This window comes from Aethalodelphis obliquidens, unplaced genomic scaffold (assembly GCF_003676395.1).
Source record: "Aethalodelphis obliquidens isolate GAN/ISIS:26980383/991018 unplaced genomic scaffold, ASM367639v1 scaffold7, whole genome shotgun sequence".
Classification (NCBI taxonomy): domain Eukaryota; kingdom Metazoa; phylum Chordata; class Mammalia; order Artiodactyla; family Delphinidae; genus Aethalodelphis; species Aethalodelphis obliquidens.
The window spans coordinates 41,796,355-41,811,356 of NW_020837951.1; the positions used below are offsets into that span (position 1 = coordinate 41,796,355).

The window sequence follows — 15,002 nt, forward strand, 5'->3', positions numbered from 1 at the left end:
CATTATGTTCACTGATGCTGTGATATTAGGAACCAGCAGTGAAACAGAGTAATCACAAGGATATACGCAAGTGGTATTAGAACAAAGACTTAAAGCGACATAATGCAGTAAAAAATTCACTGGGCTTTGTGGGGCTGGAGACCTGTACTCCAGACCCAGTTGAGTAACACTCTAAGGTGTGTCCCCGTCTTAGAATGAGGAACTGTTTTGATTATGGATTTTCAGCCAATGTTCCTCCAATCCTTAAAGTTCCATGAGGCTTTCTTGGGGGCACAGGTGGGAGGGGTGGCACAGAGGACTACAAAGGTAGGGCTCTGGTCTTCCTAGGCCTGATGAAACCAGAACAGCTCTGCTTCTCTGGGTTTTAGATACTAGAGTTCTACGTAATATTTGGTTTGAAATAACAAAGTTTGAAAACTTCTCCACAAGATTATTTCCTTGTTCCCAAGCAATTCTCAAACTTTTGTGGTTACAAATATGGATAGAACATGTTACAGTTGACTTTCTTTAACTCACAGTTTTCACTTTGTCAACAAGATTGTTTCCCAGAGTGTATTCTTTGGGACTCTGGTGTTAATGGAAAAAACGGGGGAGGGCTACTATGTGGATAAATACGTTTCATAAAATCTTTGCTGCAGGACTCGTCAGAGCCTTTCAAATATTTATGCACAATGTGAGTTTTAGACGGGATACATACTTCTCTATACTCCTTTGTGATTTCTCTTGTGCAACCTGATTCCTGCTGACTTCCATCTTCCCACACCTTTCCACTATGATCCCAGAAAGTTCTGTTTCATGTGGCAAATACCTCCTCATTCTTCACCTTTTCTCTTGAGTGCTCTTTCACATTTTGATTTATCTACAATCTCTTTTAGTCCAAGAACCTTAGGATAAAGATTGGGACCACTGTTCACCCAACTGCCCCATGCCACATCTGAGCATTATTACTCTATATATTGAAAAATCCCCAAGTCTGCCCCACACTGATCTTAGGGAGAACACCGTCGTAGTAGTTTATAATACTATTTACAAGCATTTGATACCCTCCCCTGGGGGCATAACTCCCGCCCCCTCATTGATGTTAGACTTGGCCATATGGCTTGTTCTGGTCAATGAAATGGGCCAGGAATGATGTATATCTTGTTTGAACAGAAGCCTTAGCAGTCAGATCATGTTTTTACCATACCCTTCCTTTCTCTCTTCTATAAAATGGGTTATATACCAGATAGATGCTTTTCTGTCAATCTGGGTCCCAGAGTGAAAATACCATGGAATGGAGCCATAGCCAGCCTACAGTGGACATGTAGCATTTGCAAGAAGCAAAAATAAATTTCTGTTGTTTAAGCCACCCAGTCTGTGGTGGCTCAAGTGAGCATGTGAATTTGAATGTGATGTGATGAACAGGAAGCTGTATGCTGTGTGCATATGGAATAGAGAAATAGTATCTAGAGAAAGAAAGCGGGGGGAAAAGCACACACAGTGAGAAGCAGAAATGAATGACCATGTGTCCAGTAAGGAGAAAGTAGCTATCTCTGTGGCTGGTGACTTACCAGTTCTGGGTTTCTGTCCCTAGATATACTTTTTTCTTTGCCTCCATGTTTCTGCCCCAGCTTGTGTGTGATGGCCCTCTTCTTCCTTTCTGTCATTCTCTAATTCCACTTCTCTCTTGCCGATCATTGTGCTAGTATTGCTGACAGAGAGACTTTGCCTTGAAAATCCTTAGAATCAGAATTCAGTCCCAACAAAGCAGTATTTCAATATATACATCACAAGTATATATATTGGAATCATATGAAAATTTTGCAGAACTGTATTCCATAAAAAAAACAGGGATCTCCAGAACTTATAACAAGCACTTCTTTCTTATTAATTGTAAAGGTCACGTTCTGTCTCCTCAAAAAAAGATATGTTGTAGTCCTAACCCCCAGCACCTCAGAATGTGGCCTTGTTTGGAAATAGGATTTTGCAAATGTAATTAGTTAAGGTGAGGTCGTACTGAAGTAGCTTGGGCCCCTAATCCAATATGATTGGGGTTCTTCTAAAAAGAATGACAGTGAAGACAATGTGAAGATACACAGGGAGAAGATGGTCACATGACAACAGAGACAAAGATTTGAGTGATGCATCTAAAAGGTAAAGAAGGATGCTGGCCAATACCAAGAGCTAGAAGAGGCAAGGAAGGATTCTCCCCTAGAGCTTGGAAAGAGAGCATAGCCCTGCTGACATCTTGATATCAGACTCTAGCCTCCAGAACTTTGAAATAGTATAATTTCTGTTGTTTCAAGCCACCCAGTTTTTGGTACTTTGTTACGGCAGCTCTAGGAAAAGAATACACCACTATTCCGGAAGGCTAGGTTCAAGAGATGACAGTCACTCCCAGAAAGCCCAGGCCTGAGCCACTGAGGGAGTACGTAGGCTCAAAGAACTTAGAGGCCAAAGTGAAGAGACATGGAAGTCCAGGTTGGTGGGGAGAGGGGGCCCGCCCCACCAGGCTCTTCCGTTCCCCTTGGTCCACAGCCGGTCCCTGCCACTTGTCCAAAAGCAGGTGAGGGGCTTTTATCCAATTCCACTTTGCTTCTCTCCTCTGTCCTTCATGCCCCCACTGTCACTACCCACTGCCACAGCCACTAGTGTCTATGTTTTTAAACAAAATTTGATTAAAAGAGTTTAGGGAAATGCTACCAAACAATTTGAAGGTAGTCAGATCATCAACATAATCAATCATCTTACATCTATATTATGGTTTCATAGAAATAATGTTCATGTTCCTTGAAGAGGGAGACAATGAACATCATTAAACATTAGGAAAAAACTGATCTTTTATCTAAAAAAAAAAAACTACACTCAGTAGTTCAAAGGAACCATGAACTTGCTTTTAATGATATGGGAGTGGTAAAACCTTCTAATTCCACTATTTTGATCACAATGGAGAGTCTTCCATTATACTGAGCTTCAGTTTCTGGGTTTGAGCAAAAAAAAAGCCCCTAAAGACAAACTTAAGGCCCTGTTGGGCTCTTCAATAACTACATTAGTCACCTAGGATGCCTACATACTAATATCTATTATGTCTGGTAAGGGGTGTAAATACTGTTGGGCTTAGGTACTTTTGAAAAAAATCTATATTTTTGAAGCCACTTCTGTTTTCTGCTCTGACTGCTTTTTGCATACATCAACACTCCAATCAGCTTATCAGTATTTGGTCCTTTCACATTTGATATTCAGGCACACAGAGCCAGCTATTTTTTCATTCGAGTGTGTGCATTCCTTTTCCATAAATTTTATGCACACTCCTAGAAGGAGCCAATGTGTATGCTGCTAAATTATGGTCATGGAAAAAGATATTGTAGTTTTTGAAAATCAACTAACTTCACAAAATTCTAATCAATAATAAAGGTACAAGCTGTATTTATACTTATTAGACCACTCAAAATAATAGATACAGCTGCTTCCACTCCTGCACTTCTCCATTTATATCATCAAACCATTTTTCCTCGAGCCTGAGACTCTTTCTTCCTAATCTGGGGTTTTGATGGCTGTTGACATCGTTGCCTGTATCTTGCTGCCCTACTCTTGCTATGCAACATAACACAGGGCAAGGGTTCTGGGGAAAGTAACAAATAATCATCATTCAACTATGAGACACTGTTATCTAGAAAATTCTATATTCTATACTAAAACTAATTACAAACATCCACCTCATCACTAAAATGAATTCAGAGACCATTTGTATAAAATTAAAGATTGGAATAGATCAGGTGAATGTTATAAGAGAGTATGTTTTACAAACTGCCTCAAAGATGCTTTCCTCATGCAGATTACAAGATTGACCTAGAGACAAGATATAATAAGGATGAGGAACTTCTCCTGAACAGATAGATGTCTGCTCAAAGTCTCCTTCTTCCAAAAACAGAGCGCTGGTAAGTTCTGCCCTGATAATCACTTTGCCTAAAAGTGGGTGGTGGAAGGAATGAAGGGAACTACTAACTTGGACCAATTCTAAAGAATAAGGAAGAAATTATAATGATGTGGAAATGATAGAAATCTGAGTATTATCAACATGGAGAGCATCAGAAAGAAGGAGGGAAAGCTGAGAAATAATTATACATATACTTTAGACTATGGAAAGGCAGTTTTAAAAAAACACAGTAAAAAAAGCCAAATGGCCAGGGAAAAAAGGTTTCTATAAACATAATTCTTTCTCTTCAACCGGGAATGTTTCTGATGCAAAAAAAGTTTTAAAATGTACTTGATGATATAAGAAGCCAATTGTGTTTGTAAGATTTGTATAGATTATATACAGAAGTTATTGCCCTTATAATCAGTCTTTGAATTCTAGGAAGCTTAGACATAGATTAGTACACGATTGAAGTAGCTAAACTCCTTAGCTTAAGTGTTTTGATTTGTTGTTAAAGTATCCTGCCCGGGCTTCCCTTGTGGCGCAGTGGTTGAGAGTCCGCCTACTGATGCAGGGGACACGGGTTCGTGCCCCGGTCCAGGAAGATCCCACATGCCACGGAGCGGCTGGGCCCGTGAGCCATGGCCACTGAGCCTGAGCATCTGGAGCCTGTGTTCCGCAAAGGGAGAGGTCACAACAGTGAGAGGCCCATGTACTGCAAAAAAAAAAAAAAAAAATCCTGCCCATTTTTTCTTCCGTCTATGAGAGAGTAAGATTTTGGAATTACTTTTCCATCATAAACAACTAGAAAAATGGATGAAGTATAGGAAATAATTATTCTTCAACATTAGACAAAAGGCAACAGAGGACTTTCTCCCTGAGAAAAGAGAAATAGAAGATGTGAGCCCTCCCATTGCCTAGGGTTTCTCTTCTGGGATAATTCTTGGATTGTGACACGGAAGAGTTTGGCAATCTTCTTGAATTAAGGAGACAGAGATTAGATTTCTGGCAACTAGAAATTTGCAGCACCAAGTACTAGAGAGAACAGAGCTACACAGAGAAAGAACTCCAGAAACTTGTATAGGGGTTCCTTCATGTTTTGACAAAATACCAATCTACAAATGCATATGACAAGAATCCATGAAACCAGAAAAGAACAACTTCTGAGGAAGGAACAGTTACTGAGGAGTTGTAAGATGAATAGTCCCCAGGCTCACACATTAATTATTAGAGTTTCTCCCAGCCAAACTGGCAAGACTTCAATTAGTACAAAGGGCATTCAGTAGAGAGCCCAAGATGGATACACCTTAGAAATGGGACTAAATTAGCTACCAAAAAAAAAAGAAAAAAAAAAGGCTCTTCTCGACCAACCCTATAAAGACTTTTTTTTTTTTTTTTTGCATTACACGGGCCTCTCACTGTTGTGGCCTCTCCCATTGTGGAGCACAGGCTCCGGACATGCAGGCTGAGCGGCCATGGCTCATGGGCCCAGCCGCTCCGTGGCATGTGGGATCCTCCCGGACCGGGGCACGAACCCGTGTACCCTGCTTCGGCAGGCGGACTCTCAACCACTGCGCCACCAGGGAAGCCCTATAAAGGCTTTTAAAAAACCTAAAAAAGGATCAACCCTTCCAGTAACTTACTTATTAGCAGAAAATGTTCAACATTTTAAAAAAAGGAATACAACATTTGGCCCAAAACAATGTAAAATTCACAATGTTCAGTACCCACTCAAAAATTACTAAGGAATAAGACAAGGATGCTTATATTTAACATAGTATTTAACAGGGCAACTAGGCAGAAAAAGAAAATTCATCCAAATTGGGAAGGAAGAAGTAAAACTGTCACTATTAGCATGACATGATATTATATATAAAAAATTCCTAAAGGCTCTACCAAAAACTGTTATAACTAATAAACAAATTCAGTAAAGTTACAGAATACAAAATTGACATACAAAAACCTGTTGCATTTTTATACACTAATAACAAACTACCAAAAAGAGAAATTAAGAAAACATCTCATTTACAATTACATCAAAAAGAATAAAATACCTAGAAATAAATTTAACCAAGGAGGTGAAAGACCTGTACACTGAAAACTATAACAAGTAGACAAAATAAGTTAAAGAAGACACAAATAAATTGAAAGATATTCCATGCTCATAAATGGAAATAATTAATATTGTTAAAATGTCCATACTACCCAAAGCAATTTACAGATTGAATGAAATCCCAATCAAAATTCCAATGGAATTTTTTACAGAAATAAAACAATTCTGAAATATGAATGGAACTACAAAAGGCCCTAAATAGCCAAAGCAATCTTGAGAAAGAACAAAGCTGGAGGCATCATGCTCCCTGACTTCAAATTATATTACAAAGCTGTAATAATCAAAACAGTGTGGTATTGGCATTAAAAACAGGCATAGATCAAAGGAACAGAACAGAGGGCCCAGAAATAAACCCACACATATGTGGTCAATTAGTTTACAACAAAGAAGCCAGGAATATACAATGGGGAAATGAGAGTTTTTTTCAATAAATGGTTTTGGAAAAACTGAATAGCCACATGCAGAAAAATGAAATTCAACCACTATCTTATACCATACATAAAAATTAAGCCAAGATGGATTAAAGACTTGAACATAAGACCTGAAACCATAAAACTCCTAAAATGAAACATAGGTGATAAGCTTCTTGAAATAGATCTTGGCAAAGATTTTTTGGATTTGACATCAAAAGCAAAGGCAACAAAAGCACAAGTAAACAAATGAGACTACATCAAACTTAAAAGCTTCTTTACAACAAAGGAAACCATCAACAAAATGAAAAGGCAACCTACTGAATGGGAGAAAATATTTGCAAGTCATATATCTCATAAGAGTTTAATATCCAAAATATATAAATAACTCATACACTCAATAGCAGAAAGCCCCAAAAATATGATTTAAAAATGGGCAGAGGATCTAAGTAGACATTTTTCCAAAGAAGACATACAGATGGCCAACAGGTACACAAAAAGTGCTCAGCATCACTAATCATCAGGGAAATAAATACAAGTCAAAACCACAATGGCTAACACCTCACACCTGTTAGAATGACTATTATCAAAAAGAAAGAAATGAGATTCAAAATGGCAGAGGAGTAGGTGGACATGGAGTTCATCTCTCTCCATGGATGCATCAGGAATGCATCTACAGATGCAACAGTTCTCACAGAACACCGGCTGAAAATTAACTGAAGACCTTGGACACCAGAAAGGACTATAAAGATCCCTGCTTAACTGGGTAGGATGGAAAAAAAGAAGGGAGAAGGAGGAGGAGAGGAAGCAGGATGGGACCTGCACCCAGGGGCAGGGGAGCTGAAGCAGAGGAGAGATTCCCAAATTCAGGGAAATCCCCTCTCCAACGGGGAAACCCCCTCTCCGATGGGGAAATTGACTGGGACAGAAGGGAAACATCTGAGGCTGTTGGAAGAGGGTGAAGCAGCTGATCTATGGCAGATGACCAGAGTGAGAAATACACAGATGGTCCATACCGAGACCCTACATGCCTTGGACTGGAACATGTGTTCACAGGTGTGCAAGGGGGCTGGGAGCTGGTGCATGGGGATTGGAGAAAAGGCCCAGAGCAAGAACTGCTGTTGGCTTTGGGGAGATGGACTTAGGGGACGGGAGGGAGGAAATCTGCAGCAAGGAATGCCTATGGAGGAAGATGGGGCTGCCGTGGAAGCAAGGCGCTACTGCTGAGTCACACGTGGGGGGAGAAGCCACTATTGTAGCCTCTCTCTCCCCATACACTGGTGCCTGCCAACGACAATAAAAGAAGCCTGCTGTGGGCTGGCTCTTGTGTGCTGGCTGCCAAACAATAAGAAAATCCCCCTCAGAGCTGACTCTCACACGCTGGCTGCAGGGCAATTTAAAAAAAAAGCCATCTCAGGGTTGGCCCTCGCACACCTGCTGCCGAGTGCCAGAAAAACCCTGGCCAGGGCTGGCCCTCACATGCCTTACACTGGGCGTCAGAAAAGACCTCACTAGGGCCGTATCTCTGGCACCCATGACCGCCTGCTTCCCTGTGCATTTGCCACTGCTGGGGCTCCTGCGATCCAAGCAGTCAGACCACCTCTGCACCCGGTCCTCACAGGGGCAGACCCAAGAGCTCCAAGGCAGCCTCAGGACCAGACTCCTCTAGGTGGACCACACACAGAGGTGGGAATAAAACCAAAGCTGAACTCCCGGGACAGGGTGACTAAGGAAGAAGATCAAAAATCTTTCCACCAGCTGTAGAAGCAGCAGATTAAATCCCCACAATCAGCTAGGTAGACCCTGTGTCTATGGACTATCTGAGTAGACAATGAGTGTTCCCACAAATGAAAACGGTCTAGCTCTGGCAGCTGTGGACTCTGGGGGCAGCACATGCAGGGATTGGGCCAGATTAGAGTCTAAGTGATCCCCACAGTGCCCACGGCAGGTCCAGAGACCAGCCCAGAGGCAGAGGAGAGCCTCTTGGGGAGGCGGAGGTGGGCTGTGGCTCATGGCATGTGCGAGGACACTTACAGCAGAGACCCCAGGGAAACATAATTATTACTGTTAATTTTATTATGTTTTGATTCATTCTGTTGTTAGTTCTAGCTTTTTTTTTCTGGTTTCTTTTTCTTTTTTTGTTTTTTTTTTTAAGTCTTTTGGGATCTCCATGTTTTATAACTTTTTTTCACATATTTCTACTTTTACTTTGCTTTTCTGTCATTCTGCATTCTTTTCCCTCATTTTTTTCATCCTCTTTTTCTTTAATATATTTTTCTCTTTTTTTAATATTTCCATTTCTACTTTGCTTTTCTGTTGTCCTGTGTTTTTTCCCTTTTATTTTATTATTATTTTATTCATTTTTATCAGTTTGTTCTGTTTCCTTGCTTTATTCTTCAGTTGGCACACTGCTTTGGTTTTGTTTTTAGGTTATGTGTTTTTGTTAGTTTTAATCCTAAATGTTTGATTTCATTTTTGAGTTCTCCTATTTCTCTGGTTGTTCGCTTGCTTTTTATTTTATTTGCCTCTGTTTTTGTTTCTTTTACGTGTGTGTGTTTCCTTTTTTCTATTTTTGTTTCTTTGATTTTGTTTTTACCATTTCTCCAGGGTTTTGTTTGCCTTTTGTTTTCTTTAATATATTTGTTTGCTTTATTCTTCAGATGGCCCTCTGCTTTGGTTTTGGTTTTGGGTTTTTTTCAGCTTTCTTCTTAATTGTTTGATTTCGTTCTTGGGTTCTTCTGTTTGTCTGGTTGTTCTCTTGCTATTTGATTTATTTGGTTCTGTTTTTGTTTCTTTTGTGTGTGTGAGTGTTCCCTTGTTTCTCTTTCTGTTTGTTAGATTTTACTTTTTACCATTTGTCTGGGGTTTTGTTAGTCTTTTTTTTTAATACCCTTTATTGCTGTGATGAACAACTTGCGAGATCTTGGTCCCTTGACCAAAAGTCAGGCCTGAGGCTCTGGAGTGGAGCACCGAGTCCAGGATGCTGGACCACTAGAGAATTCCTGTCCCCAGGGAAGATTAATTGCCAAGAGCTCTCATGGAGGCCTCTATCTGAATCTAAGACCCGGCTCCACCCAAGTGCCAGCAGTTCCCAGCGCTGGGACACCTCACACCAAACAACAAAGAAGACAGGAACACAAACCCACCCATTAGCACACAGATTACCTAAAGTTATACTAAGCTCACAGACACCCAAAACACACCACCTGACATGGCCCTGCTCATCAGAGGAAAAAGGTTCAGCTCAACACACCAGAACACAGGCACCAGTCCCTCCCATCAGGAAGCCTACACAAGACACTGGACCAAAACCCCACCAATGGGCGCAGAGAACAGAAGCAAGAGGAACTATGACCATCCAGCCTAGGGTAAGGAGACCTCACATACTGTAAATTAGACAAAATGAAAAGACAGAGAAATATCTTACAGGCAAAGGAGCAAGATAAAAACTCACAAGACCAAATAAATGAAGAGGAAATAGGCAAACTACCTGAAAAAGTATTCAGAGTAATGATAGTAAAGATGATCCAAAATCCTGGAAATAGAATAGAGAAAATACAAGGAATGTTTAACAAGGACCTAGAAGAACTAAAGAGCAAACAAACACTAATGAACAACCCAATAACTGAAACTAAAAATATTCTAGAAGGAATCAATAGCAGAATAACTGAGGCAGAAGAAAAGAGAAGTGAGCTGGAATATAGAATGGTGGAAATAACTGCTGCAGAGCAGAATACAGAAAAAAGAATGAAAAGAATGGAGAACAGTCTCAGAGACCTCTGGGACAACATTAAGCACACCAACATTCGAATTGTAGGCATCCCAGAAGAAGAAAAAATGAAAGAGTCTGAGAAAATATTTGACAAAATTATAGTTGAAAACTTCCCCAACATGGGAAAGGAAATAGTTAATCGAGCCCAGGAAGCACAGAGAGTCCCATACAGGATAAACCCAAGGGGAAACATGCTGAGACACATACTAATCAAACTTTCAAAAATTAAACACAAAGAAAAAATAGTAAAAGCAGCAAGGGAAGAGCAATAAATAACATACAAGGGACACCCCATAAGGTTAACAGCTGATCATTCAACAGAAACTCTGCAAGCCAGAAGGGAATCACAGGACATATTTAAAGTGATGAAAGGGAAAAACCTACAACCAATATTACTCTACCCAGCAAGGATCTCATTCAGATTCAACAGAGAAATTAAAACCTTTACAGACAAGCAAAAGCTAAGAGAATTCAGCACCACCAAACCAGCTTTACAACAAATGCTAAAGGAACTTCTCTACGCAGGAAACACAGAGAAGGAAAAGACCTACAAAAAAAACCCCAAAATAGTTAAGAAAATGGTAATAGAAACATACATATCGATAATTACCTTAAATGTAAATGGATTAAATACTCCAACCAAAAGACATACACTGGCTGAATGGATACAAAAACAAGACCTGTATATATATGCTGTCTACAAGAGACCCACTTCAGACCTAGGGACACATACAGACTGAAAGTGAGGGGATGAAAAAAGATATTCCATGCAAATGGAAATCAAAAGAAAGCTGGGATAGCAATACTCATATCAGACAAAAAGACTTTAAAATAAAGACTATTACAAGAGACAAGGAAGGATGCTATATAATGATCAAAGGATCAATCCAAGAAGAAGGTATAACAATTGTAAATATGTATGTACCCATCATAGGAGCACTTCAATACATAAAGCAAATACTAACAGCCATAAAAGGGGAAGTCGACAGTAACACGATAATAGTAGGTGACTTTAACACCGCACTTACACCAATGGACAGATCATCCAAACAGAAAATAAATAAGGAAACATTAGACCAGATGGACTTAATTGATATTTAGAGGACATTCCATCCCAAAACAACAGAATACACTTTCTTCTCAAGTGCACATGGAATATTTTCCAGATACATCACATCTTGGGTCACAATTCAAGCGTTGGTAAATTTAAGAAAATTGAAATTGTATCAAGCATCTTTTCTGACCACAATGCTATGAGACTAGCTATCAATTACAGGGAAAAAAAACTGTAAAAAGTACAAACACATGGAGGCTAAACAATATGCTACTAAACAACCAAGAGATCACTGAAGAAATCAAAGAAGAAATCAAAAAATACCTAGAAACAAATGACAATGAAAACACGACAACCCAAAACCTATGGGATGCAGCAAAAGCAGTTCTAATAGGGAAGTTTATAGCAACACAATTCTACCTCAAGAAACAAGAAACATCTCAAATAAACAACCTAACATTACACCTAAAGCAATTAGAGAAAGAAGAACAAGAAAACCCGCAAAGTTAGCAGAAGGAAAGAAATCATAAAGATCAGATCAGAAATAAATGATAAAGAAATGAAGGAAACAATAGCAAAGATCAATAAAACTAAAAGCTGGTTCTTTGAGAAGATAAAATTGATAAACTATTAGCCAGACTCATCAAGAAAAAAAGGGAGAAGACTCAAATCAATACAATTAGAAATGGAAAAGGAGAATTAACAACTGACACCGCAGAAATACAAAGGATCATGAGAGACTACTACAGGCAATATATGCCAATAAAATGGACAACCTGGAAGAAATGGACAGATTCTTACAAAAGTACAACCTTTCAAGACTGAACCAGGAAGAAATAGAAAACATGAACACACCAATCACAAGCACTGAAATTGAAACTGTGATTAAAAATCTTCCAACAAACAGAAGCCCAGGGCCAGATGGCTTCACAGGTGAATTCTATCAAACATTTAGAGGAGAGATGACACCTATCCTTCTCAAACTCTTCCAAAATATAGCAGAGGGAGGAACACTCCCAAACTCATTCTATGAGGCCATCATCACACTGACACCAAAAGCAGACAAAGATATCACAAAAAAAGAAAATTACGGGCCAATACCACTGATGAAAATAGATGCAAAAATCCTTATCAAAATACTAGCAAACAGAAGCCAACAGCACATTAAAAGGATCATACACAATGATCAAGTGGGGTTTATCCCAGGAATGCAAGAATTCTTCAATATACGCAAATCAATCAATGTGATACACCATATTAGCAAACTGAAGGATAAAAACCGTATGATAATCTCAATAGATGCAGAAAAAGCTTTTGACAAAAATCAACACCTATTTATAATGAAAACTCTCCAGAAAGTGGGCATAGAGGGAACCTATCTCAACATAATAAAGGCCATATATGACAAATCCACAGTCAACATCGTTCTCAATGGTGAAAAACTGAAACCATTTCCTCTAAGATCAGGAACACACAAAGTTGCCTACTCTCACCACTGTTATTCAACATAGTTTCAGAAGTTTTAGCCACGACAATCAGAGAGGAAAAAGAAATAAAAGGAATCCAAATTGGAAAAGAAAAATAAAACTATCACTGTTTGCAGATTACATGATACTATACATAGAAAATCCTAAAGATGCCACCAGAAATCTACTAGAGCTAATCAATGAATTTGGTACAGTAGCAGGATGCAAAATTAATGCACAGAAATCTTGCATTCCTACACACTGATGATGAAAAATCTGAAAGAGAAATCAAGGAAAAACTCCCATTTACCACTGAAACAAAAAGAATAAAATACCTAGGAATAAACCCACCAAGGAGGCAAAAAACCTGTATGCAGAAAATTATAAGACACTGATGAAAGAAATCAAAGATGATACAAACAGATGGAAAGATATACCATGTTCTTGGATTGGATGAATCAACATTGTGAAAATGACTAAACTACCCAAAGCAATCTACAGATTCAATGCAATCCTTATCAAACTACCAATGGCATTTTTCACAGAACTACAACAAAAAATATCACAATTTGTATGGAAACACAAAAGACCCCGAATGGCCAAAGCAATCTTCAGAAAGAAAAACGGAGCTGGAGTAATTAGGCTCCCTGACTTCAGACTATACTACAAAGCTACAGTAATCAATGCAGTATGGTACTGGCACAAAGACAGAAATTTAGACCAATGGAAGAGGATAGAAAGCCCAGAGATAAACCCATGCACATATGGACAACTTGTCTTTGGCATAAGAGGCAAGAATATACAATGGAGAAAAGACAGCCTCTTCAATAAGTGGAGCTGGGAAAACTGGACAGCTACATGTAAAAGAATGAAATTAGAACACTTTATAACATCGTACACAAAAATAAACTCAAAATGGATTAAAGACCTAAATGTAAGGCCTGACACTATGAAACTCTTAAAGGAAAACATAGGCAGAACGCTCTTTGACATAAATCACAGAAAGATCTTTTTGGCTCTCCTCCTAGAGTAACGGAAATAAAATAAAAAATAAACAAATGGGACTTAATGAAACTTAAAAGCTTTTGCACAGCAAAGGAAATCATAAACAAGACGAAAAGACAACCCTCAGAATGGGAAAAAATATTTGCAAATGAAGCAACTGACAAAGGATTAATCTCAAAAATTTACAAGCAGCTCATGCAGCTCAATATCAGAAAAAGAAACAACCCAATCCAAAAATGGGCAGAAGACCTAAACAGACATTTCTCCAAAGAAGACATACAGATTGCCAACAAACATATGAAAATATGCTCAGCATCACTAATAATTAGGGAAATGCAAATCAAAACCATACCGGTCAGAATGGCCATCATCAAAAAATCTACAAACAAATGCTGGAGATGGTGTGGAGAAAAGGGAACCCTCTTGCACTGTTGGTGGGAATGTAAATTGATACAGCCACTATGGAGAACAGTATGGAGGTTCCTTAAAAAACTAAAAATAGAACTACCATACGACACAGCAATCCCACTACTGGGCATATAACCTGAGAAAACCATAATTCAAGAAGAGTCATGTACCACAATGTTCATTGCAACTCTCTTTACAATCGCCAGGACATGGAAGCAACCTATGTGTCCATTGAAAGATGAATGGATAAAGATGTGGCACATATATACAATGGAATATTACTCAGCCATAAAAGGAAACGAAATTGAGTTATTTGCAGTGTGGTGGATGGACCTAGAGTCTGTCATACAGAGTGAAGTAAGTCAGAAAGAGAAAGACAAATACCATATGCTAACACATATATGTGGAATCTAAAAAAAAAAAGTTCTGAAGAACCTAGGGGCAAGACAAGAATAAAGACGCCAACATAGAGAATAGACTTGAGGAAACGGGGAGTGGGAAGGGGAAGCGGTGATGAAGAGAGTGGGACAGACATAAGTACACTACCAAATGTAAAATAGATAGCTAGTGGGAAGCAGCCACACAGCACAGGGAGATCAGCTCGGTGCTTTGTGACCACATAGAGGAGTGGGATAGGGACAGTGGGAGGGAGATGCCAGAGGAAGGAGATATGCGGATATATGTATATGTATAGCTGATTCACTTTGTTATAAAGCAGATTCACTTTGTTATAAAGCAGCATATATATGTCCATGCCACTCTCTCACTTCATCCCAGCTTATACTTCCCCCTCCCCGTGTCCTCAAGTCATTTCTGTACAGCATCTTTATTTCTGTCCTGCCCATAGGTTCTTCAGAACCTTTTTTTTTTTTTTTTAGG

General features: G+C 39.1%; 1 long non-coding RNA gene across 1 annotated transcript in view; it reads left to right on the forward strand.

Annotated features, from left to right (window-relative positions):
- The window catches only part of LOC113620016 (uncharacterized), a 72,775-nt gene that overhangs the window by 40,743 nt on the left and 17,030 nt on the right, over positions 1-15,002 (forward strand). The window contains exon 3 of the long non-coding RNA XR_003432620.1: positions 3,815-3,917. This is a non-coding gene — a long non-coding RNA (uncharacterized LOC113620016). The remainder of the gene's footprint in view (positions 1-3,814; positions 3,918-15,002) is intronic.